Source organism: Balaenoptera borealis (genome assembly GCF_965194805.1).
Source record: "Balaenoptera borealis genome assembly, chromosome: 5".
NCBI lineage: Eukaryota > Metazoa > Chordata > Mammalia > Artiodactyla > Balaenopteridae > Balaenoptera > Balaenoptera borealis.
In genome coordinates this window covers 133,204,834-133,228,032 of record NC_138862.1, presented here as the reverse complement: position 1 = coordinate 133,228,032, position 23,199 = coordinate 133,204,834, and the positions used below count along the sequence as shown (strand labels likewise).

General features: G+C 41.8%; 1 pseudogene across 1 annotated transcript; it reads right to left on the bottom strand.

Moving 5' to 3' along the window:
- Positions 1 to 209: 209 nt before the first annotated feature.
- LOC309629100 (ras-related protein Rap-1b pseudogene) lies at positions 210 to 18,361 on the bottom strand (annotated as a pseudogene). The gene is made up of 2 exons (XR_014249507.1): positions 2,112 to 18,361; positions 210 to 302 (listed from the first exon to the last, which is right to left on the bottom strand). The product of XR_014249507.1 is annotated as a ras-related protein Rap-1b pseudogene (transcript).
- Between the last annotated feature and the right edge of the window lie 4,838 nt (positions 18,362 to 23,199).

Sequence of the window (23,199 nt, the reverse complement as noted above, 5' to 3'; positions counted from 1 at the left end):
AAGGTCCTTGCCAGTCACTGGTGATAACAAGAAGAATCAGAAAAAATTTCCACCAACTAGGGGCCCATATTGGAATGGTAGATGGGTTATAGCAAAGAAAATTCATACTCACCAAGTACCCAAAAGATTTCTTACTTTTTGCAACCTCCAGAGCAATGAGGTTGGGGCCACATGACTAGTTCTGTCCAAGGAACTGTGAGCAGAAGAGTTGTATGTCACCCTTGGACTAAGGCAACTATGAACTGATGTCCTCTCCCCCTGGAGCGATGATCCTAAGGGCCACATTTTGCTAGATGACATAGCTACAAGAGGGACAAGGACCACAAGACCTGCATCAGACCTTGCATGAATAGGATACAAATCTTTATTGTTCACCACAGATTGAGTACAGACTATTTTCTTGCTTTGGGATCCACACAAAACCTGACAATCTCATGGGTTATTTTTGTCTAGTAAACATAGCAGAGAAACACACCCAAATACAGTGCCACCAAAACCCAAAGAGGCTCACCAAGCGACGTACCTTGTTTTGTGTAGTGTCTCTCACTTTAGAAGGCATAACCTGACATACCTCACACATCAGACCTCTAAAAATTTTACCAATGTAGCAGACTCCTAAACTGTTGCAGTGTTTTTCTTCCACACCTAAGAAGGTGTGACAGAAAGGACATGGCAACATTGTAATGTTCTTCCCAGAAGTTCATTACCCTGGTCTAATCATGAGACAACATCAGACAAACCCAAAGTGAGGTACAGTCTACAGAATATCTGACCAGGACTTTTAAAAAGTGTTAATACAAACAAAAAACCAAAGAAAAAAACAAAACAAAACAAACAAACAAACTCAAGGAAAGACTGAGCAATTGTCAGAGACTGAAGGAGACTAAGAAGACATTACAACTAAATGCAACATGGTACACTGTATTCAGTCCTGGAAAAGAAAAAAGACACTGGTGGAATAACTGGTGAAATCTGAATGAAGTCTTGGTTTGGTTAATAGTGCTGCACTGATGTTTCATAGTTTTGAGAAATATGCCACAGTTACATAAGCTTGTCAACATTAGGGGAAGCTGAGTGAAAGTTATAGGGAACCTCTCTGTACTATCATTACAACTCTTCTGTAACTCTAATATTACTAAAAGATAAAAAGTTTGTAGAAAGGAAGCTGGAAATTTCTGGTTGATAAGACTTGAATATACAGAACCGGAGAAATAAAGGTACATTTGAGAAAGTGCATGTGTGTGTGTATTTTTGTCTATTGTTGTGTCTGTGTGTGACTGTGTGTGGATCTGTGTGTGTGTGGGTGGGTGTCTTTGGGTGTCTCTGGGTATGTGGCTGTGTTTGTGTGCATCTGGTGCAGGCAGGGTGGGTTTACATGAGCACATAGTTCTACCGTGAGGGAATTAATAAACCAAGGCGCCTCCATGAACCTGAGAGTGAGTGCCTCCTTAAATTTTGAGCCCTAGGCACCTTGCTTACCTCACCCTAGATCCAGTCTTTTAATGAAGCTGGCAGGAAGAGCAAAAGAAAAAATAAAGAAGGGGGCACCTGGATTTGAACCAGAGACCTCTTGATCTGCAGTCAAATGCTCTACCACTGAGCTATACCCCCAGATGCTATTATGCCCCCTATAAGCACTTATTCCAAATTTTATGAGTTTCATCATACTTCATAAATATCTGTGTTGCTGAGATTCCTCCTAGATTTAATTTCATCCCTGATTCCCTTCTAGCCACATCACCTCCTACTTTTCCCAGAGCATGTATATTCATTCTCTTCTCCGAACTTAAAGCTCGGTGCTATATTCTCAGTCTAACTCGCCAGTGTTTAAAATACACCACCAACTGCCCATAAATATCCAGGCACATCAGTGAATGTTGTAAATATCATGTGCTGCCATCAAGTATTGGACATGGAGGTGGTCTTAACTGGGAATCCACAACTGGACTACAGAGGTTCATGTTCAACTCTGAATTACAGGCAAATATTGTATGTGTGCATGGATTGTATATTGTACATGATTTCATCAGATTTTCAAGAGGATCTCATCCAGGTGAACTGTCTCATTTTACAGCTGGAAAAAAATAACAGTTAAGAAGTCCAAAATTCACCTTTGAACACCACTGGTTCCTAGTTCCTTGAGTTCCAGTCTGAGAACTTTCAATCTTGTGTATCTCCAAGATGGAGAAGAAAGGTCAAGGAAATCTCTGTCACTGCAGTAAGTTCTCCCTGATGAAGCCTGGCAGCTGCTGTGAAGCTAAGGAGCCCACAGCCCCCAGAGCTCCAGCTCACAGCTCTCTGAGGGCCGTAGACGACCCTTCCCAGCCGCTCCACTCTGAGGTTCTACAGAAGCTTCAGATTGCAAACCCAGTGCAAACCCCAAACTACACTTGCTGTCTTCCTGCTCAAACCTGCATCTCCTCCTATTTTGCTTTGTTGTGATAATAATAGTCCATATTTACTAAACACTTGCTATGTGCCAGGCTCAGTTCTAGCCATAACTTCCGGCTGAATCATCAGAAAAAATCCCACAAAACAGGTATTATTGTTAGCATACTGATTTTGCAAGTAAGGAAACTGAAGCACAGAGTGGCCATGCAGCTGGGAGGTGGTGGGGCCAGGATTTCAGTGTGGGCTCAGAGCTGGGTGCCAGGCCTGCCTATATAACCATCTGATCAGCCTCCTCCCTGCCTTGGTTGGTGACACCACTGTGTACTGTCATTTGGCCAAAGCATGTAACACAACTCTGGACTTCTTCCAACCTCTCCTCTCCAGTGCCAGTTAATCACTGGGTACTGCTGATTTTAGCTTTGACATCACTTATGCCCACCCCCACCCTTGCACCGCAGTGCCACCACCTCCTAAATGGTCTCCCAGCCTCCACCCCTCACGTCCATCCCCTACTGCTCCCACAGCAGTCATTTTAAAATCAGGTGCATCTAGGCCACTCCTCTTAAAGACCTCCATGATAAACTGCAAACCTCTCAGCACAACAAGAGTTCTTACATTTTGATCCCTGGCTGCCTCCTCAGCTTCAGCCTCCTCTGCTGACACTCCCCATAGCACATTTTGTGCTCCAGCTGCCTCCAACTGCATCCATCTGGCTCCAGCCTCTGCCCATGCAGTTCTCTCTGCCTGGGACCCAACCCTCACTCACCGCACCCCTGCCTCTCCTCCACCCTCCCTCTGGTGTGATACTGTTCTTCTGTGAGACCCTGACTTGCCATCAGCTCCTCTTGGAAGCCTCCTGTAACCTCCCTCCTCTGGACAGAGGTAATAGCTGTCTCCTCTGCATTCCTGAAGCTGGCCCAGCTCAGTCCAGCCCACAGCTGTCTGACTTCTTATTTTACAGGCCTGCTTCCTGGCTGAGAGCACACTGAGTCCAGGGGCTGTGTCTTATTCACTTCTGGATTCACACTTTGCACAATTCTGGCATAGAGTAGGTACTCAATGTATGTCATTCAAGCTGATTTAAAAATGCAGCAGTGCCTGAGCTGCAGGCAGGAGTTAAACCTAGACTAAGGCCTGACCTCTGACCCCAGCCTGGGTCCGGAATGCAGGCACCCAAGGTGGGGTGCTCGCTGCAGGAAATGAACTGGGGGTGGAAAGGTAATAGAAAGTCCTCAAGCTTTAGAACAGGAAAGGAGTGCAGTTACCTAAACTGTAGGCCAGTTCATGTTTATCCACAGCAGTGTTCTGTGAACAAGGACTCTATTCCCTGACTGACCCCAGGGCACTGTAAAGTGTGGGCACCATCACTAAGTTACTGGGTTTGCCCTGCAGCCAAAAGGTTCTAAAAGGCTATGGACAGTCCTAGCACTTTGGGAGCATTGCTAAGTGGAAATTTGTGACAAAGCTTTTAACAGAAGGGAGAACAGAATGAGTAGTATAATGAAGTCATTGAGAACGTGTTCTCCTAGTTCAAATCCTGGGCCTGTCCTTTGTAGCATCTCCAAGTCTCAGACTCCTTGTGTAAAATGGAGATAATGTATCTTGTAAAATTTTAGTGAGAAATGAAGGAGATAATTAATGTAAAGAACCTAGTCTGCTGCCTGGAATATATACAAGGGACATTAGTTATTATTCAACCAGTCATGAGCTACAGAAGATAATATAGTCAAAATCAATCCATATTCTTCTAAAGCAAAAAGAAAAATGTGCAGGGGGCACCTGGATTTGAACCAGGGACCTCTTGATCTGCAGTCAAATGCTCTACCCCTGAGCTATACCCCCAGTGAAATGGCCTTGTTTTTATAATCTATCTCTCTCTCAGCATTATAGCTCTAAACACCTGCAGTGACTCAGGGAAGCTATAATTAGAGAGAATGTTGCCTGGAAGGAGTCTGGGCATCAGAGAATTTCATTATGAAAAAAGACCTGACTCCTGAGAATTAAGTTCTCTGAGTCTAGAAACTCTCTTAGACTTTCCATACTCAAAGCCTCTTCTGTCTGCCATATCTTATACAAAGTGAACCTCTGTTCCAGGTAAAAATCATCAGGTTTTCCACAAATAGCATCATCAGTATAATGTGATGATTGGATTCCTGTCATGCTTCCTTAGCCACGGCTCCCAGAAACTGAGATCTTCATTGCTCTTCTGATTTCACAGAACTGAGCTTGTAACTGGCACTCAATAGACATTTGTTGCATTAAATTGATGCTGGAAAAAATATGTATAAATAATTGTTTGTGTGAGATAGCTTTTCCAAGACGTGACTGTAAGATGTTTTTACTCACACAAAAACAGATGGCCAAGGAGATACACTCTTATGTAACATAACTTGCCTGAAACTTGGAATACTGCCAACTCCAAAATGTCATTTTATGAAGAGAAACAAGATTCCAAATAAGAGCTTCTTAATCAAGTAAATTATTTATCATGGTCTTACCATTCCTTTTCAACTTCCAAACACCACCACAGTTGGAGCAACCTGTATTTCTGGGCATCATAAACATCCCCTCTCTCCCTAATAAATTCTTCATGTGCTTCTTATGGAATCTTAGACCTGTTGGGAAGGCTCTCTTCTGCCAATTTTCTGACCACATACATTATTGAGATCTTTTCAAAGGATCCTAGTGCGTCAGGGTGGTGGTTTGTTGGGAGCCCAGGAGAGGGGAGTCTCCACTACATTCATTTTCTCCCCTACCTCAGGCTGGAATTGAGAGCTAAGAAAAGAATCACATGTACTCTTTGCTCATTGTTCTTTTCTCACCTGGGACATCAGTGGGAGTAGAGATTTTAGCAGTAACAGATGTATTGTGTGCTTTGTATCGAAGAACCCCGGCGTTGGAAAGGATTTAGAGATCATTTATTCCAACCACTTCCTTTGCAGACTAAGAAACAGATGGAGGGAAGATGAAAAGCCCTGCTTAAAGTCACAGACATAACAGTAGCAAAAGCAACAGAACCAAGGGTCCATTCCACTGCCAACTCCTTAGAGGCTCTTTGGAAGCCCCCAGTGCTTGGAATGATGCAGGTGCTCATCAAATGTTTGTGGAATAAATATCAAACTGTAGTTATACAGGTAGACCAAATATCCTGGTTTGCTGGGGATTCTCCTGGTTTTAGCACTGAATGTCCTGCATCCTGGGAAATCCCTTAGAAAACCAGGCTGGGGTTGTTTGGTCACCACAGATATGACCTTATTTTTTCTCATTCATAGTATTTCCAAAACCTAATCATTCACTTTCCACTGTCTCAATTTTTTTTTTTTACCATTATCACATACCTCCTATACTAATATTTATTTAATATTTGTCTTGAAATCAACCCACTGTTTTTTTTTTATATTTAGTTTCATCCTAAGCAAAAATATTCTTGAAATCATGCCAACTGTATTTCTTTGTAGTGCACATCAAAATAAATACACGGCTTTTGAAATATGTTAAAATTGTATTTAACACATGTTGCACTTAACTACTTGCCATGTACCATTTTAAGTGATTTACAAGTATTGATTCATTTAATCTTTAAAACAATCCAATGAGAGAGGAACTATTGTCATCTTTACAGTGAGGAAATTGAGGCACAGTGAAGTTAAATAACTTGTCTAAGGTCACACAGCTGGTAAATTTATCCATGTTCCCCAAAGTTATCTTGGAAACCCTCAGTGATAATCACAGTGTGATGATAATTTTATGTGTCCACCTGACTGGGCCACAGGGTGCCCAGACATTTGGTGTCTAGATGTGTCTATGAGGGTGTTTCTGGATGAGATTAACATGTGAATCGGTAAAGGAGTAAAGCAGATTGATCTCTTTTTAGGTGGGCCTCTTCCAATTCACTGAAAGACTGAAAGATCAAGTAAATCAAAAAGACCACAAATAACCAGTTTTGGAGACGATGTGGAGAAAAGAGAACGCTAGTACACTGTTGGAGGGAATGTAAATTGAGGCAGCCACTATGGAAAACAGTATGGAGGTTCCTCAAAAAGCTAAAAATAGAACTACCATATGATCCAGGAATTCCACTCCTGGATATATATCCAGAGTAACTGAAAACACTAATTCAGAAAGATACATGCACCCCACTGTTCATAGCAGCACTATTTACAATAGCCAAAATATGGAAGCAGCATTATTTACAATAGCCAAGATATAGAAGCCAAGATAAGTATCTATCAACTGATGAATGGATAAAGAAGATACAGGTATTGGAACATTACCCAAAAAAAAGAACGAAATTTTGCCATTTTCAACAATATGGATAGGGAATTGGAGGGTATTATTCTTGGTGAAATAAGTCAGATAGAGAAAGGCAAACACTGTATGTTATCACTTATATGTGGAATATAAAAATAAAACAAATGAAGGAATATAACAAAACAGAAACAGGCTCACAGATATAGAGAACAAACTAGTGGTTACCAGGGGGAGAGAAAAGAGAAGAGAGGTAAGATAGGGGAGGGGGATTAAGGGGCACAAACTACTATGTATAAAATAAATAAGCTACAAGGATATATTGTACAACACAGGGAATATAGCCAATATTGTATAATAACTTTAAATGGAATATAATCTATAAAATTTTTGAATCACTATATTGTACACCTGAAACTAATATTGTAAATCAACTATACTTCAATAATTTAAAAAATAATCAAATAAGAGGTACCTCCTCCTGCTTGACTACTTTGAGCTGAGCCATCAATCTTTTCCTGCCTTCAGAATGATGCTGAGCAGGACCCTGTGGGGCTCCTTGGCAGAAAGCCCTTCTGTGTCTCCATTACTTTGATTACAGGAAATAACCTTCATTCAGCCTCCATGACCTTCCCTGAGTTCCAACGGGCAGATTCAAGCAGCTGTTAATTAGGGATGGGAGGAGATATGAGACATGGGAGAAACAAAGTCAAGAGAAACAGTAGTTCAGCTTTGGGGCAAGGTCCTGGTTCCCCATCAATGGACACACGTACAACAATATCTTTGAACTATTTTTCAGATACTGAAACCCCCTCCAGGTAGGAAAAGTGAAGGATTAATGATGATATGCTGCCCACAAGCACATAGACTGCAGATCAGTTAGAACCAGAAGGTTGATGATGCTGACTCCCACTTACCCCACCACCAACCAATCAGAAAAATGTCCATGAACTGATCATGGCTTCTTTGAACCATTACTATAAAAACTTCTCACTACCCTCTCCAAGGGGGCCCAGTTTTTGGAGGCACTAGCCTGCTGTGTTCCCTCTTTGCCTGTCAAAGAAATAAAGCTACTCTTTTTCTTTCCTCCTAAATTCTGTCTCTGTATTTCTATTTGGCAACAGTGTACAGAGAGCCAATATTTTGGCATCAGAAATCAAACTGAAACATCAGCTCATCTGGGTCTCCAGCTTGCTGACTACAAATTTTGGGACTTTTCAGCCTGCATAATCATGTAAGTCAATTCCTTATCATAAGTATCTTTATATACATACATACATCCTATTGTTTCTGTTTCTCAGGAGACCCCTAATACACAGGACATGCTCTGGGAAGATTTGTTGGGCCTGTACTGGCCTTGAGGCTCCTATCCATATTGCTGAGATTTCATATACTTCATGAGGCCCAGAACAGCACCTGCCACAAGATGGGGGTTCAGTAATGATGGTTAAGCTGACCTGCTGTTTTATTCCTAACTTCATGTTCCTTTCACCATCATGACATCACGTATCTGAATTTACTCTCTTTGTCAAAACTTAAACAAAAGAAAAAGTTAATACATGTTATAACTATAAGGTATATGAGCCAATAATCTGTCCTGAGTTCCAAAGCCTATACTCAAAGAGTCACATTGGAGCTACAAAGAGGAGGGGATTACAGCACAAAACATCTTACAGAGACCTTGGAAAAATTGTGATAATCATTCAAAATGTGCTCAACCACAGGAAACTGAGTCTTCCAATATTTCCAGATTTGATAGAAATTTTTCATAATGGGGATGAAATAGAATTTAGGTTTTTCAGTAATTAGAAAGATTTTTTCCTCTTATATTAAGATATTTCTTCTCAGTTGAATTCTTTTTCACTTTTTAATCCTCAGTTTTCTCAGCTGTAAAATGGGGATGTTGTAATTAGAATATCTCTTATATCCTTTCCAGTTCCAGCAATCGATGACTCATAAATTTGAAATTTAGCTTCTAGTGGGGGATCAGGTCAGAAAGTACAAGTATGCTCAAATAACAGCAGAAAAGATGACTAAGCTATGTGGGAGGTTTCACATACAGTGCAACATAAAAAAGAAAGGGAGGGACTTCTCTGGTGGTCCAGTGGTTAAGACTCCATGCTTCCAATGCAGGAGGCATGGGTTTGATTCCTCGTTGGGGAACTAAGATCCCACATGCTGCTTAGCATGACCAAATAAATTTTTTTAATTTTAAAAATTAAAAGAAAAAGAAAGGGAATATGTTCTTATCATGGCCATAAGATTCACCATCAATGTTACTACCCTAACTTTTCTTCATTTTATTCTGCACAAGATTTCTTTTCTTATAAATACCTATGCTCAATCAAAAGATGCTCAACATCATTAATCATAAAAGAAATGCAAACCACAATGAGATATTGAAGCCGAATCTAGCCTCTGTACCCTGAGACTGAATTAAATCTTGGAGACAGAGTTTTGGGTGAAGTAGAAAAGAATAGCTTTATTGCTTTGCCAGGCAAAGGGGGACACAACAGGCTAATGCCCACAAAACTGTGTGTCCCTACCTGGAGGGGGTAGTGAGGAGTTTTATAGTAATGACTCAAAGAGGGCATGATCAGCTCATGGACATTCTTCTGATTGGTTAGTGGTGAGGTAAGTGGGAGTCAGCATCATCAGCCTTCTGGTTCCAACTGGTCTGGGGTCTACTCCCGGCTTGTGGGCAACATACAGTTAACTTCTCCCACCTGGTGGGGGGTTTCAGTATCTGCAAAACAGCTCAAAGACATTGTAATGTATATCCCTTGAGGGGGAAACAGGACCCTGCCCCAAGGCTGCACTATTGTTTCTTTTGACTGTTTCTCCCTTATCTCATATCCCCTCCCTTCCCTAATTAGCATCTGTTTGAACCTGCCCTCAGGGAAGATCATGGAGGCTGCATAAAGCTTATTTCCTATAATCAAGAAATGGGGGACAGGGGACTTCCCTGTAGGCACAGTGGATAAGTCTCTGCGCTCCCAATGCAAGGGGCCCAGGTTTGATCCCTGGTCAGGGAACTAGATCCCACATGCATGCCTCAACTAACGCATGCCACAAGTAAAGAGCGTGCCTGCCGCAACTAAGACCCAGTGCAACCAAATAAATAAATAACTATTTTTTAAAAACAAAAGAAAAGAAATGGGGGACACAGAAGGACTTTTGTGCCCAGGAGCCCCACAGGGTCCTGCTTGCTATCAATATCACCTCACGTCCATTAGGATAGCCCTTGTCAAAAAATAGAAGATAACAAGTGTTGGTGAGGATGCAGAGAAGTTGGAACCCTTGTGCATCCTCCTGCTAATGGGAATGTAAAATGGTGCAGCCATTATGGAAAACAGTATAGAGATTCCTCAAAAAATTAAAAATGAAATTAGCATATGATCCAGCAATCCCACTTCTGGTTATATATCCAAAAGAATTCAAAGCAGGATCTTGAAGAGATATTTGCACACTCATGTTCACTACAACATTATTTACAATAGCTAAGAAATGGAAGCAACCCAAAAGTCCATTGACAAATGAATGGCTAAAGAAATGTGATACATATACATGGAATATTATTCAGCCTTTAAAAAGAAGGATATCCTACCTTTTGCAGCAAGACAGATGGGCCTGGAGGACATTATGTTAAGTGAAATAAGCCAGACACAGAAGGACAAATACTGAATGATCCCACTTTTATGAGGAATCTAATAGTCAAACTCACAGAATAGGATAGTAGATAGAATAGTGGTTACCTGGGCCTGGGCAGACAGGGAAATGGGGAGGTATTGGTCAGAGTGTACAGATTTCCAGTTAAAGCAGAAGAATAAATTCTGGAGATTTACTGTACAACATAAGGTGTATATGTAGTTGACAGTACTGTGCTGTATACTTGAAAATTTGCTAGGTCAGTAGATCTTATGTTCAGTGCTCTTACCACAAAAGAAAAACTATATTAAAAATAAACAAATAAAAATTTAAAAATATAAAGGGGGTAGGAGGAAACTTTTGGAGGCGAGATGTTGGATGGCCTTGAATGTAGTAAAGGTTTCATGAGTGTATACTTATTTCCTAACTTATCAAGTTATTGTTTCCTTTTTTAGATATGCACAGTTTTTTATGGCAATCATACCTCAATAAAATGGCTTAAAAAAATGAAAGAAAAAAGAGTAGTTGTCAAGGGCTGAGGGGAGGAAGGAATTCATTTTTAATTAATGTAGAGTTTCATATACTTAATACTAATGAACTGTACACTTAAAAGTGATTACAATGATAAATTTAATGTTATGTACTTTTTACCAAAAACACAAACCAACATCTATGTTCTGGTATTAGAAAATATTCATTAATGAAGCATGCCACCTCAAAAAACCAAACGCATATTGTAGAAATGGCAGGAACATGTAAGCACTTGTCTCACTGGATGGTAAACTCCTCAGCCTCCAACTAAGTGAACAGAGGTTGCCTGATTCACAGACCAAGACAAACTCTTCCTCAATAGCAAACCCAATGCCTCTCACTGCTCCCAACAGGGCACAGCACCAGGTGATGCTGTTCATTCCCTAGATGGTCACTGGGGCATCGATTTTAGTCCCTTTTCAGTATCCACCTAACAACAAAGCAAAATAAAGCTAATATTAGCCTCTATTTTTCTGTTCTGGGAGAAATGGCCTCTGGATTTAGCCCCCTGAGCAAAGCTGCAAATCCACCTGTCCCGTGCCCAGGTTTTCTCTTCTGTGGCGTGTGGTCTAGGGAAGTCTTTCAAGTTTTGTTAAGCCTGCAGACAGATAAGAAAGTCGGGGACTGTGCATGTTAGCTTTATTAAGAGCAAGGGTGGCGGTGTGGGGTGGTGTGGAGAATGTCCCAGTCAAAGGGCACCCAAGTGAATTGTCAAGGGGAAGATTAGCCAAACGGTATTTTTAGTAATTGCCTTTGCAGTTCATATCTCAAGAACCTTCAAGGGAAATCTATCTGCTCTACTTAGCCCTGAGGTCATAGTAAGTGCTGTATTTTATTTTCAAACTCACTCTCTCTTTCTCCCTTTCTCTCTTCCCTTCCCTCTTTTTTTCTTTCTCTCAAATCTAGGTTTTCCCAAGTTCAGTTTATTCTGTAAATGAAACAAGAGCTCTTTTACAAAGTACTTTCAAGTTACTCAGATTGCAGTGTTCTAGTTCAGAAGTTACAATATCAGGTAGAGATGTGCCTCATTTGTGTGAAAGTTTGGTCCTTAAGTTATTGTGTACACCCCCATCAGTGTGCCCTTCCATGAATGCTTCTGCTAATTTGTTTCATGAAATATTGTCTTTGCTGACATACATGCCCCCTCTCTAAGCTTTCCTAAAAATCTCCAAAAAATAGCCAACCTGCTAACCCTTTGGCTAGCACACTGAATATGAGGTTTTTGTGAGGATAAGGAGGATAATTTAATTCATAGAGGTGGTGGTGGGTATGAAGTCTCTAGCTAAGATGGAACTACATCTCCCAGAATTCCCTTCCCTGCATGGTTCTGGGTTAGGGCTGCACCCACAGGAAATGTGCAGGAGACGTGAAGGTGGAAGTGACGTGTTTCAGGGCAGGTGCAGCTACAGTCCACTCACACTCACCAATCTCATGGCCCACTTTGGCTTTGGGCAGCCCCAGGCTCACAACTTTGTCCACTTCGCACTGGAGCTCCTCCTTAACTCTTTGAATCCTGGGCCAAGTTCATGAGCAGCGTTAGAGTGTAGTGTGCCAGCAGGTCACCCACATCGTTGAGGTTGGAGGTTTGGAGACATTGAGAGACTGCTGTGGGTTCCAGTTTGTCTTTGTGATTCTAGTTTGTCCTTTCTTGCCCCTGCTTCACATTCATCTTCCCCTCTGGACTGCTGGTCTCAGTGACCGCAGGCCCAGCACAGACACAGGGCAGCAGACTCACATACACTGCTCAACCAGCTCAACCTGCATGAGGTCTTGTCCCTGCAATAAATCCTTTATATCACTTACATGGTCCTACCTTTCTGCTTGAATTCTAACTAGTTACTGGAGGAAATAAGTCAGCAAACAACATGTAGAAGCTGAAATTCTTTTTCTTTTTTAATATAATGCAAGCTCTTGCACAGCAATCCAAATTTATTGAACTACTGATGCTAAGTTACACAAAATTGCACCACTTTAAGAATTTTAGTTTACATTTGGCCACCTCAAAGTAGTTGTAACATTAGGTTGGTCAGTTTAAATACTGTGGCTACCTATTGGATAGACACACAACAATCTGTACACCCAAATGTTAATGCATACAAAGCAACAGGCATTGTTAAATAAAATAGCAATAGTTACTGCAACTTAGGCCTTGTGACCAATTACACATGATTAAAATTACTTCCCACATTCACATCCACAGTACTCGTTCACCATTTAACATCGAACCAAAACATTACACATGTGAAAAAAATCACTAACAGGCAAAAATACTAAACCTGTATATTTGGTATTGCAAATACACTTATGCATGAGCAAGCAGGGGAGTCACCGTGAGAATCTACAGCTGTAGAAGCCTGAACATGATTTACAAAGTTGTTAAATCATTAAAAAATTGTTTGAATATATACACTTCCTGTTGTAGACCCCCCACTGTACACACAACTATAAACATTGTTCCCTATGTAAACAAAAGAAGAAACATATAATAAAAGATTTGAAAAGTCTGGACATTTCCTTCCCAACAGATATTAAAGGCAACGTCTTTAATCTACGACATTATACTGAAAGGACTATCATATTTTAAAGGCAAGATCACTATCTCCACAATTTTTTTTTAATTAAAAAAACTGTATAGCTGTGTTCATCAAAGTGATTACAATACAATGTAAGCGAGTACAATACAATGATAATGACCTTGAATTTCTTTAAAAAAAATTACAATACGCTACAAGTATCAAAGAAGCAAAGTTATCTGGAGTAGTCTATATAGGAGCTCTTTGGGCTTTCTTTTATTATGGTAAAATAGTGGTGCTTTTAGGATTTACATTATTGTACTCTCCAATACAAAGTATAGGGTGTGTTCACCATTTTCATACATATACAACATTGGTGGATGAAAAATGTCTCTTAGCAGTAATACTGGATTGTAGCCTCTGGTTTTACCAGCTGCATACTCTAGGACTATTATATAAGTAAAAATCTCTCTTGTGATACTGGAAAGTGATTAGAATGTGCAAACTGATGTAGTAGCTTTCATCTGCCTCTTAAAGTGTACCGCCACAGAAAGTCCATTTAACATGTTGGTAGGTTTAACAAAATTGGAATGCTGGCACCGTTGAAGTGAGCAACAGTTCTTCAGACCTGGCTCAGAGCTGCAATGCATTTATCGATAGTATATTAAAGCAGCTGACATGATGACTTTTTGCGGGCCTTCCCAGGCACTGGAGTTTTTCTGTAAATTTGCTGCACTAGGTCACAAAAGATCTCATTAACATTTATTTTTTATTTTGCAAAGGATTCTAAGACTGCACATTGTCTTGCTAGATTTTGACCTTGTTTCTTTCCTACAACTCTTTCATCTAGAATCATTGGAACAACATCAGTGTGTTTAACTCGAAGAATCTGTTCTCTCAGACCTTGTAAATCATTAAATGTGGACTGTGCTGTGATGCAATAAACTAATGTAAAGCTTTGTCCGTTTTTCATGTACAAATCCCTCATTGCTGTAAATTGTTGCATTCCCGCAGTATTCCAGATTTCAAGCATACACTGTTGTGCATCTACTTCTGCTTGCTTTCTGTAAAAATCTTCTATCATAGGATCATATTTTTCAACAAAAATTTCTTGAACAAATTGTACAGTCAGAGCAGATTTTCCAACTCTTCCCGAGACAAGAACGACTAGCTTATACTCATGCATGGTGCAAACTTGTAAAAACTAGTACCTCTTGTGCTGTCACCGGGTCCCCGCAGCCAAACGTCGCCTCCCACTCCCTCCGGCTTGCTGCTCCCAGAGCCACGTGGTCCTGCTGCTACCGCTGCCGCTGCCGATCTGGCTGGTTTACCGAAGCTGAAATTCTTTGATCTGATCAAATTCTGCTTTGTAAAGCCCTTCGCCTCAATGGAGGGTAGTGGCATCCAGACTCAATCTCTCATTTTCTCTAGAGCCTCCCTGCAAGGCAGCGACCAGAAGAATGACTTCTGGCTTCCTTGGGGCCTCTCTCCACAATCTCACCCTATTGCTCTCTCTCTATTCTGCTACCTTAGTCCCCTGGTACTCACCACTGTCCAGCCATGCTGGTTCATGTTTCTTTAGAGTCCCTTTATATCTGAAATAAGACCAGTGTATAACAAATCATAATTTCTTACTGCAAATATATAGTTTAAAATTTTTTTCTCATTAAGCTTTATTTAGCAGTAACTCTGAAAACTTCAGAGGTAAGAATCTCTCCTCTATGGTATAAGGGGAAGAACATGGAGCTAGCAGTCAACCCCAGTTCTGCTCAATCAGTCTGGCCTTTGAACAAAGCCCTGAATCTCTTTAGATCTTCCAACCTTCATCTGCAGACAGAAAGAACCGGAACTGATGACCGCTCAAGACCTCTCTAACTTCAAACATTCTATTCAGAATAAACTTCTAAACAATGTTCTAAATACACTAAGAGAAATTTCATCTTTAAAGGAGCTGGAAGTAAATATTTCCAGAAGCAAATACTTAGCTGTTTGTACATTTTCAAAGATATGTCAGACATAGCTGTGTTAAAGCTTTTTCTGGAATGAAGCTCAGCGCAAATTTAATATTCAATCACTAATGATAAATTAACTCTAATTTTTAGCATACAGTTTGCATAGTTTTTGATCCTTTATTTTTATTTTGATAATCTTGGTTTTTTTTTAAGTATACTGCCTCAATACTATTTAGAAGTATGTGAAATATAAACTGTAAGGAGGTAACTAAAATATCCTAGTAGCTCTGAAGGAAAGCTTCTTCAGGTTAAAACTCCTTTACTGTGTCACCTGGAAACAGCAAGTTAATGCATTATTTTAATATTACTGTGAAGAATACAGCTCTCAAAGGGCCCTGATTGACTCTTAGGAAGTGAATTAAGCTTGGGAAAAAAAGCAAGCATAAAGTTTTTGCTGATTTAACCAACTTCATATGGAGTGAAATAGCTTCACTCTTTGTCTTATAATAATATTCCGCCATCTACCTGGATCCTCCACTCTACCTCACTTTGTGTGAGGGATGTTGGACACTAATTTCTATCTAGTCCCCTGAAGAAGGACCGGGGCTGTATGTCTCACTGTACCACCAGTCTCTATGCCTAGGAACAGCCAGATTCCTGCTCCAAAACCAAACCCAGGGGCCAAAGCTCTGCTCCCTATGGACAAGTAGCCCAGGTGTCAGCTGCCTCCCTTCCCCAAACTCCTTGCATTACCTGTGAGTCTATTTCTTGAGGACAAGGAAAGGTAACTCTGAGGGTAAAACTAAGAGCCCAGAGAGCAGAGTCAAGGGCCACGGAATTAATATTCCCAGATAGTAGTATTGAGCCCTGATAAGAAACTAGTCAAATGTGCCTTGTTGGATTGCAGAATTGCTGGATTTCAGAATTTGAGAATTTCAGTGGCTGCTGTGTGCATCCTGTTTTCCCTCTTTTTGAATGGGAGTGTCAATTGCAGTTACCACATGCCTGTTCCACTACAGTGGGACAGATAATCTCTTCAGTTCACAGGTCTTCAGATTGAGAAGATTAGTACTCAAGGAGCTGGATTTGAGGAACCAGACCCAGGGAACCTCATTTGCACTTAGACCTTGAGGCTGAACCTGATTTCATAATGGGGTGAGACTTCTGTAGGGACTTGGGAGGAGTAAATATATTTTGCACGTGGGAGGAATGTAAATTGTGGTCAGAGGATATTGTGGTTTAAAACATGACTCCAAATTTCTTTATCACTCCTCCCATTGAAAAGTGGTGTCTGTGTCCCCGCCACTTGATTCTGACCAGGGACTTGGAACTTCTACAGGAGAGTAGAAGTAACCAGGAGAGTATGGCAGAAGTAATGATGTGTTACTCCCAAGGTTAGGTCAGAAAGGGATATGCAGCTTCCACCTGCTTCTCTTGTTATTCTTGCTCTTGGATCACAGCCACCGGGCTCTGAAGAAGCCCAAGTTGCCATATGGAAAGGTCAGGCCAACAGTCCCAGCTAAAGTCTAACCACAAGACATGTGAGTGATCAAGTCTTTAAGTCATTCCAGCCCTAGCTGTCAAGTCATCCTCAGCCTTCAAATCTGCCCAGCTGAGGCCCCAGACAATGTGGACAGAGAGAAGCCATCTCCATCATGCTCCTTCCAAATTCCTGACACACAGAATTCCTGAGCATAATAACTTTGGTTTTACACCATTAACTTTGGGATGGTTTATTTTTCTGCAGTACATAACCGGAACCACCTATCTATATTCGCAGTCACTGTTGTAGCTGCTGAGGTATTCCACCACTTTATGCTTCAACCAGGACTGGAGTTTTCAGTGCCCTTGGGTCCTGTTCCTTTCCTGTCTTGCTGACTATCTCCAACCACGATCACAATATATGAAGCTAAGATCCAGACCCTGTCCCTCCCCTTACTGGCTCTGATTTTACATGTTAAACTGCACTGCCTTATGGATGAAACCCAAGATAGCACAAAAACATAATCATGAGTAACATGATTATGAGTAGGTAGTAATTAAGGCAAAGGAAGACAGAGTCTAATAGTTGACACTTGGCAATATGGTATGATGGGCTGAGCCTGAGACTTCTGAATTTTTTGTTTTGTTTTTATTTGTCCTGGCACCTATATTTAGAAAGTTACATTACATGTCCAGTTTCCATTTCATCCAGGACAAGGACCAGTGACCAGTAGATGGTGAGTTTCTGGCAAATCTCCAGCTTCATTTGACAGAACTCCAAGCCAGATACAATTGCCTCAGACTCCTCTAGACAAGCCAGGATTCCCCATGAGGGAAAGAGTGCAGCTAGTAACACTACTTTCTCACACTTTCAAATTTCCTTGTCAGCACCCACCATCCCTTCTACACATTCAGTCTCAGTCTCCTTTGGGTCGGAGATCTCAAGGCTTTAAGGAAAGTGAGATGTTCTCCTTCTCCCAAAATGGAATCTGGCACATAGCCCCTACACCTCATTCTTCCAGCCAATGCCATCAGCTCCTCTTACGGTAGTACCTGTCACACATGTACTACAAAGTCTTCAAAATAATGACAGCAATGCCAACAAGAAGACCTAGGTTTGGGGGAGGTCTGCAGGATTAGATGAAATAACCACTAGATTCACTAGATTGCCAGCTGCTAACTGTGACAGCAACTCCTTCCCACTGGCCTGAGATCTTGGATAGCTTATCATAGAACCAGGTGACAAAGCCTGTGGAGGGCAATGTGGAAAACTGGGCAGCGGGTAGTGAGACTAAGAAGAAAAAGTGGAAATGGACAGATGGTGGATCCTGCAGCTGAGATCTGATTCTTCAGTTTGACATGGTTGACATATAGATTTCAAATGGAACTTGGTAAAGGTCAAGTTGTTTGACCATAGACCAAACCCTTGGTCTCCATAAGGTCTTGAATTTTTATTTGCTTTGCTTTCACTAATGTTTCTTTACCTCCCAAGAACTTCAGAAGGAGCTTAGACAGTTGGGGGAGGAAGAAAGTGGGAGATCAAAGAGAATTAAAGTCCTAGATCTAAACTTTGAAACCCTAAAATATTGTGAGTTATTTTTTTTTTAATTTATTTTTTTAAATTTATTTATATTTATTTTTGGCTGTGTTGGGTCTTCGTTCCTGTGCGAGGGCTTTCTCCAGTTGCGGCAAGCGGGGGCCACTCATCATCGCGCTGCGCGGGCCTCTCACTGTCGCGGCCTCTCCCGCTGTGGAGCACAGGCTCCAGATGTGCAGGCCCACTAGTTGTGGCTCACGGGCCCAGCCACTCCACGGCATGTGGGATCCTCCCAGACCAGGGCTCGAACCCGTGTCCCCTGCACTGGCAGGCAGACTCTCAACTGCTGCACCACCAGGGAAGCCCTGTGAGTTATTTTTTAAAAAAGTCCCACTTTCAGGAACCCAGTTCTGTAAATAGTTTTCAGAAGTGAAGAGACTCACAGAGATTGACTGATGAAATTTTCATTTGCCTCTAGCAAATATAATCAGAGCTGTCCTGCCACCACCAATTTGCAATCATAAAACCAAAAGAAGAAAAAGAAGGAGTAAACAAGAACAACTCAGCACAGCTTCCAGGAACCAGAACCTGTCCCAACTAACCGTCTTTCATCAGCCCCATCCTGCCTCCTCCCACTGTGTCTCAATCTAATGTCATAATTCAACTGCAAATATACTTAATAGGAAACATCAGTCCTAATCCTATTTGTTCTGTTATCACTCAAAAACCACCAAGGTTTGATCAGAATAGAAAAGAAAAACAATGAAAACTAAAACTATGTGAACATAAACTACACTCAAGGATTCTGTACATCCCCAACCATTTCAGCCACACATGCTTCTAATGAGGAAAATCTAACTCCTTCTGGGCAGGCTGGCACCTGGCTCCTGGCCTGATGGTCATTATTAGGTCTCCCTGACTTGGCTTTGACTCTAAGCCAGAGCTGTTCATTGGAAATGTAATGTGAACTGCAAATGAGAGCTCCATATAAAATTTTAGATTTTCTAATAGCCACATTTAAAAAGTAAAAAGAAACAGGTGAAATTAATTTGCATAATACATTTTAATCCCATATATGAAAAATATTGTCATTTCAATATTTAATCAATATGTGGCTAGTGTGCAGGTAAGCCTGTCCTTATTTTTGTTCCTTTCTGAAAGGAAGTGACTCTCCTGTGTTAAGCAAATGAAATGGGAACCCCTGTTCCCTAGAAGTAAGCTTCCCAGGTAAAATGTAAGACACGTAGCTAAATTTGAATTTCAGATAAACAATGAATACTTTTTTAGTATAAGTATGTCCCAAGTATTACATGGGACATACTTACACTACAAAAAATATTTCATTGTTTATTTGAAATTCAATTTAACTGGGCTTCCTGTATTTCTATTTGGTAAATCTATCAACCTGAGAGGAATTATTGGAATTGAGTCCTTCTTTAGCTAAAAGAGAGTATGTAAGTGGTGAGTGAACATAGCTCTCTCCTATGAGAACCACAATTAAGGTAATGGGAGGGGAACATGTCTTCAGGTGGCCAGTAGAGGTTGGAAGGGCCAAGATGTGTTCTACCTTGGCCCAGCATAGACAGGAAGGTACTGGCAATCCCACAAAAGAAAGAAGGAGGAAATGGAGGCAAAGAGAGAAAATATGGCCAGTACTTGGGGCAGTAGAAGATGATGCTGCACAAGAAAGTCAGGGGCAGGCCTGCTGGGAGAGTCCTTCTGTTCAGGGTGAGAAGCACCCTTATCAAGGATGAGTAATTAGGACACCTGCCAGGAATGTACACAGGCTGAGCAGCAGGTGGTGCTGACCCTCTGGAGCCTACTCCTCTCTACCCTGCTTTCTTCTCGTTCCATGAATTTTACAAAATATCTGTATATTCCATAAGAATATACATTTTGCAAGATGTTGATCTTAATGTGGCATCTGCTGCTTTCCAATTTGCTATGGATTTTCTTTAATTAAAAAAAGTCTTTTATTTTCATTTTATGTGCTAAGAGCTCTAAAAATGGGTGAGGAGAGAGAAACGCTGAGGTTGTTCAATTTATTCCTTTGTATGCTACAAGTGAGAGGGGTGAAATATGCCCCCCCAAATTCCTAAAAATTCTAAAAGGGTAACCTGGTTAAAGCTAAGGGGCATAGGGATTACAGAACTTTGGGGGTGATATGTTTTCGATTGCTAGGTGTTGAGCACTTATAAGGCTCAGAGTTAAGATCCAGAGTGTCTGATACAGTAGATTCGGACTGGGTCTCGAGAATTTTTATTTCTAAACATTTCCCGGGTGATGCTAACACTGCTGGTCCAGGGACCACACTTTAAGAACCATTGCCTTAGACAATGAGAGAGTGTCCACAGGGATTTAAATAATACCTGTTGAGACTTTTTGTTTTTTCATTAGTTAGAGACCAAAAGAATATAAACTGCATCAGCAGTGGTCCTGCAGAGCCAGTGGTCTCTGTTGCTGCTGTTGATGGTGCAGCTGAATGATGTGGGTTTTCACATCATGAGTCAGATGGTTTATTTGAAGCTATGGAGGTTGGAGGAGGAAGTGTCTAAAAGGTGATCCTTTGAGATCCAAACCAGATGCTTATCACTCCTGGTCACTTCTGCTCTTTCTGCCCTATGTCATTCATCGTGCTTCCTTCTAATCAGCCCTAAATTTCCCTAGTCTATCCCGCTGCCTCAGCCTCCAGCCAGTCCTACCTTGGGTCACAGGAGGGTTATCTTCTTTAGCCAATATTCAAGATGATTGGCACCCAAAAATTTGCTTCTGGGTATAGGAAGCCTTCCATGTTCTTTTCCTGAGCATGGTGGTTAGAGAACCCACTTGGTAGTGACATCTTCCATTCCCTGTTACATTTTTGTCTAGAAGGAGAGAGCCCATCAGTCCCAGACAAATGAGGAAGATGGAACTCTACATAAGGCCACTAACAATGAGACTCAGTGAGATTTTCAGCACTTACAAAAAGCTTTTCCATCTTCTAACCTCTCCTGAGCCTATCCAATTCCTTCCCAGTAGGCTTCTGGGAGGCAAGCCTATTCTCTATTTCTCTTTAGGAATTTCATCCTCTTAGAACTGTCTCCAAGACTTCCTGTCAAGCCAGGTTCCCCCTTGCCCATCCACTTTTAATTTAAGAACTTAATAACTAAGTTAAATGGAGTTATAAGGGATGTCCAAGATCAAATATAAAGAAACCACAGAGAAGCAGGGGGACACGGCCTACACGAGGCCCCGCCAGCTTGGAAAAGGAAGTCACACGTGTCCACCAAGATTGGACTCAATGTAAGCTTCCTGATTCCTTTGACTGGAGACCCCAAGAAGAAAGAGGAGTCTTCAAAAAGAGACAAGACTGGTTTCCCGCCTTCCTGTTAGGGAAGGTTCTGTGACCCGTCCTGGCCACTGAGGTGTCTTCTGCTGAGACTTCTGATTTTTTGCTGAGGCTTTCCATTTTTCATCTGTTTCAAGTGTGTTCATGGGCAGTTGCTAGTTGGAGCATTTTTTCTTGTTTTAAAATCCTTGTCAGGGGAGACCTTCAAGATGGCTGAAGAGTAAGATGTGGAGATCACTTTCCTCCCCGCAAATACATCTGCAGATGATGCAGAAATGCATCTACATATGCAACAACTCCTACAGAACACCTACTGAATGCTGGAAGAACACTTCAGACTTCCCCAAAAGCAAGAAGCACCCCACGGACCTGGGTAGGCCAAAAGAAAAAAGAAAAAACAGAGACAAAACAATAGGGATGGGACGTGCACCAGGGGGAGGGAGCTGTGAAGGAGGAAAAGTTTCCACACACTAGGAAGCCCCTTCATTGGTGGAGATGGGGGGTGGCAGGGGGGAAGCTTCGGAGCCACAGAGGAGAGAGCAGCAACAGGGGTGCAGAGGGCAAAGCAGAGAGATTCCCTCACAGAGGATCGGTGCCAACCAGCACTCACCAGCCCAAGAGGCTTGTCTGCTCACCCGCCGGGACGGGTGGGGGCTGGGAGCTGAGGCTCAAGCTTCAGAGGTCAGATCCCAGGGAGAGGACTGGGGTTGGCTGCATGAACACAGCCTGAAGTGGGCTAATGGCCACAGCTAACTGGGAGGGAGACCGGGAAAAACTCCAGACCTGCCTAAGAAGCAAGAGATCATTGTTTCAGGGTGTGCGAGGAAAGGGGATTCAGAGCACTGCCTAAATGACCTCCAGAGATAGGCATGAGCCGTGGTTATCAGCGCGGACACAAGAGACAGGCGTGAAATGCTAAGGCTGCTACTGCAGCCACCAAGAAACCTGTGTGCAAGCACAGGTCACTATCCGCACCTCCCCTCCTGGGAGCCTGTGCAGCCCACAACTGCCAGGGTCCTGTGATCCAGGGACAATTTCCCCAGGAGAACACACAGTGTGCCTCAGGCTGTTGCAATGTCACGTTGGCCTCTGCCACCACAGGCTCGCCCTGCATTCTGTACCACTCCCTCCCCCTGGCCTGAGTGAACCAGAGCCCCCTAACCAGCTGCCACTTTAACCCCGTCCTGTCTGAATGAAGAACAGAGGCCCTTAGGCGACCTACACACAGAGAAGAGGTCAAATCCAAAGCTGAACCTCAGGAGCTCTGCGAACAAAGGAGAGAAAGGGAAATCTTTCCCAGCAGTCTCAGGAACAGCGGATTAAATTTCCGCAATCAACTTGGTGTACCCTGCATCAGTGGAATACCTGAATAGACAATGAATCATCCCAAAATTGAGGCAGTGGACTTTGGGAGCAACAATATATATATTTTTTCATTTTTCTCTTTCTGTGAATGTATATGTGTATGCTTCTTTGGATGATTTTGTCTGTATAGGTTTGCTTTTACCATTTGTCCTAGGGTTCTGTCTGCCCTTTTTTTTTTTTTTTTAGTATACTTACTAGCACTTC